The following is a 4,433-nucleotide window of genomic DNA, read 5'->3' as shown; positions in this document are numbered from 1 at the left end:
TTCAAATGTATTATTGTACCATCTCAACATTACAAATATTACGCTAGATGCATGCTAGATGGCAGTAGTATGCCTTCTCGTCGATAACTTCTCTATCTGTACACATGACATTGTTACTAGTAAAGAAGGCTTTGTTGATTCAGTTTCATTTTATCCGAATCCCAGTAATCAACGTCACTTCACAGATGATTTTCAATAAATCTTAATATTAAACAATCTCTGATACGTGACTATCCATAATATCATATAGCAGAGCTATAACATAACCTAGCTAATATACACAAGTGTTAGAAAAGTTTTTATTAACGACGATGACATAAAAAATAAACACGAATAATTTTAAAAGGAATAATTATTGAATCTACAATTTTCAAATTTGAATGTGGTTGGTGGTTCAATTGATGTTATATTGGAAGTGTGCGTAATAGAAGTGGAACTCGTTGATTTAGGCCTACATGGTGTATTCAACTTATTCAGGATTTCCGAATGAATAATTTTAAAAGGAATAATTATTGAATGTACAATTTTCAAATTTGAATGTGGTTGGTGGTTCAATTGATGTTATATTGGACGTGTGCGTAATAGAAGTGGAACTCGTTGATTTAGGCCTACATGGTGTATTCAACTTATTCAGGATTTCCGAATGGTGCTCTTCATTTATTTGTAAATAGGATTTCAGAAAATGCATAGGTATGATCAGTGATTTTTATTAATTCTTGTTCTTGAATGCCAATGCGAGTCATATTTGAAACTGCTGTGCATCGACTGGAGTGGTTTGTAATTATATATATATATATATTTTTTTTTTTTAACGTCCAGACCAGCGCAGTTTCAAATGTTGGCAAACAAAGAAACAAATGCTAGGGACGCGATAAAATTAAACAAATGCTAGGGACGCGATAAAATTAAATAAATGCTAGGGACGCGATAAAATTGTGCGATAAGCAGCCATGATTGGTTGAAATACGTCCTTTCGTACCGTTTTATTGGTCAAAAGTAGTATGATGTAGTAAGAGTGTAATAGTCAAATGTAAAAGTGTAATCGGAATTGGATTGGATAAGTAAAAGTACTCACGTCGTTTGAACGTGGCAACTGTATAGATCACTATAAAACAATATGTTAAAAACCACTTAGTGTTGTAATTAAACTTCATAATATTCTGTGGAACTCTTGTTCAGTAGAGTCCAATGAGTGATGAATTATGTCTGAAATATATAAATAAATACGAAATAGAAATAGGAAATTATGAAATGTGAAAGTGTAATCGGATTGGATAATTAAAAGTACTCACGTCGTTTGAACGTGGCAACTGTATAGATCACTATAAAACATCCTATGTTTGAAGTAGTTATCTGTAATAAAATAATAAATAAATCAACATTTTTAAGAATTTGAAAAACTAATTAGAAGACACAAATTATGGACGTACTTACGTAGACGTGAGACGACCTGCTGCTGTTGGAACTGTAGCTAGTATGACGCGGGGGAAGTGTGTATTCGTGTAAACAACTAACGCGGAAGGAATTGCGAAGTGATGGGGTTAGAGGTTGTACAGGGGATTCCGGATTTGAGTCAAATTTTCATTAAGAATGCTGTTCTCTATTTGAATCTGTTTTGCAATATAATATTCCTCTGCAGAATTTATCAATTTAGTACCTATTCCTGATTTTAATATTTTCAAAGTTTTATGTGTTGGGCCTAATTCATGTCCAGTATTTATTAGATGGGATGCGTATGTGGATTTCTTACGGTTATGTTTGAAATCAGAAATGTGCTCATTGTATCTAATTTTGAAATTTCTTTTGGTTTGTCCTATATATTTTTCCTTACATGTAAAACATTCCAATCTGTAAATACCATTATTGTGGAGTTTATTAACTTTTTGAAGTTTATTGTTTAAATTGTTATTAAGTTTATTAGTTTGTTTATGTGCTATGTAAATATTTTTTTTTTAAAAGTTACCTAATTAGCTAGATATATATTTATTATATATTAAACTGAAATGTTTTTTGTTGGTTTCTTCAAAGTTAGGTGCCTAAGTGCTTGAGTTCCCATTTCCGCCGGTAGAAGCGCTGTAGCTACTGAATATGTGAAATTACTTCGCTACTGGAAAAGGTACAGTGTTCACTGCACAAATTTCACGAAAGGATCCCTGTGAGGGCAGAATCGTCGCATTTCAAGAGAAGACTCACCCAAGGAATACAGGTCCCCCCCCTCTCTTACAACCAATGCCCGATAAGGGATCCGCCGGCTAATATCTGAGCCTTGTTTGTCCCAGTCGACCAATGACACCATCTCCATCCACTTGCTCCTTCAGAAGCGCTGAGTTACTAGCTTACCTTCCCCCCCTTACCCCGCAAAGACCATACACTCCCATTGCAGGGATCCTTTCATGAAATTTGTACAGTACAGTAGTGGCAAAAAAAAACCGGAGCGACCCTTGTAGCTGATTTCAGAGCCTTGTTCACTCCAGAGCACGATGGACTGGTAACTAAGACTTCCGTGGTTCGAATCCTGCCTGGAAAGGAAACTTTTTTTTATACAAATCTGGCTTTCAGGTAGTAGCTCCCTGTAAAGCAGGTTTGAATAATTTCAAGGAAAAATTGTTCCGGGACCGGGTATCGATCCCGGGACCCTTCGCTTAGCGCGCGAACGCTCTACCGACTGAGCTACCCCAGGAACTATACACGACACCGTCACAATTTTTCCTTTTTATATCCACACAACTCACATGAGCTGACAAGACGCCAGAACTCAACTGTGAGTGCACACAATACTGTGTGACTTTAAATTATGTTAACAGAAAGGCACAATTTAAAGTCATACAGTATTTGTGTGCACTCACAGTTGATCGATACCCGTCCCCGGAACAATTGTTCCTTGAAATTATTTGAAATGTTTTTTTGTTTCTTATTCAAAATTATTCCCAATACTTTTCGATTGCAGCGATATTTTACTACTTAATTAACTTATTATTCCCAGAAAATGAAAAGTTGGGAATAAATCTGAATAAGGAACAAAAAAAAGTTTCCTTCCTAGGCAGGATTCGAACCACGAAAGTCTTAGTTACCAGTCTATCGTGCTCTGGAGTGAACAAGGCTCTGAAATCAGCTACAAGGGTCTGTCCGGTTTTTCTTTCTTTCTTTTTTTTTTTTTGCCACTACTGACACACTATGTCTTTTCCTATAGTGAAGCCATTTCACATATTCAGTAGCTACAGCGCTCCTAGCGGCGGAATTTGGAACTGAAGCGCATAGCCTCCAAAACTTCAAGAATGCACATCTCACATACAAAGGAAAATTAGAGATCAGTGAGATCAGTGGAAAGCAATAACAGTCCTAAATCAGGATAATCATTTTGGGTCATTCTATACTATATCTAGAAATTTTTATTCACCATATTTTGCATGAAGTAAATGAGACATTTACAGTCTTCGATTAATTTGAAAACATGAACTCTCAGACTGTGAAGCTTCTATACTTTTTAAAAGCGAGTAATAGTTTTGTTAAGTACTAGATTCTAAAAATTACAATACAAAGAAATATAAAATATTTTCATAGTGCTATTTTACGTGCTTCAAAGAAATGTTCAGCAGTGTTAAGTCAGGTGATCAAATTGGCCGTACGAATGGCCATCACAACAATTAATATATTGGTATTAAGATTTTTCATAGAGTGATACCTAAAGATAATGTTGTGAAATCCTTTTACATATTAAGGTGGAATCACTGCCCGTATATTTCTTAACTAAATTCATGATCTTGCTTCGTTGTTTATTGTAAATTTTGATATATATATATATATATATATATATATATATATATATATATATGAGAGGGGATAATTGTGTTTTAAGAAGTTCTCCATGTTTATTGTGCAGTTTGTGAAATTTATCTCGGGTGGCTCCCAGTGGGATGTTTGAAGTTTGGTTAATATTTATTTGAGTTATTCGATCAATGCCACTTTTAGAACTGACGCCTACTATTTTGGATTGCTGCTTTCAAAATATGAAAGTTGTTGCGTTTTAGATATTAATCGATATCGCTTATTCTTAGTTGGAAATCGATAGTTGGAATAACATAATGAATAGCAGTATTTTAATATATGCCATTAAGGTACAGTTACGTCACATGTAATTAGCGTATTGTGGTATGGTAGAATAAAAATATGCTAAACGTTTGAACTATTATATGTATAGAAAACGTATCTGGAAGGAACATACTTAAGAATCATGTCTTAAATTGTCAAAGGCAGTTATTATTAAGAAGATTAGAACAACTAGTTCCTGGCATTGCCTTACTAAAAGCACATAATTTTATCTTCCCATCATTTGGAATATTATTAAATTTTACTAGGCCTATGGGTAAAAGTATCACTGTAAAAATGTTTTACTTTTTTAGAATAAAAAACGTAATGCGTATTCTTAAGCGTTG

General features: G+C 34.2%; 1 non-coding gene across 1 annotated transcript; it reads right to left on the bottom strand.

Annotated features, from left to right (window-relative positions):
- Nucleotides 1-2,607: 2,607 nt before the first annotated feature.
- On the bottom strand, nucleotides 2,608-2,681 carry TRNAS-GCU (transfer RNA serine (anticodon GCU)). Its single transcript has one exon. It is a non-coding gene; the product is annotated as a tRNA-Ser (tRNA).
- Between the last annotated feature and the right edge of the window lie 1,752 nt (nucleotides 2,682-4,433).

Source organism: Periplaneta americana, chromosome 5 (genome assembly GCF_040183065.1).
Source record: "Periplaneta americana isolate PAMFEO1 chromosome 5, P.americana_PAMFEO1_priV1, whole genome shotgun sequence".
NCBI classification, from domain to species: domain Eukaryota; kingdom Metazoa; phylum Arthropoda; class Insecta; order Blattodea; family Blattidae; genus Periplaneta; species Periplaneta americana.
This window is presented reverse-complemented; position numbering and strand designations above follow the sequence as displayed.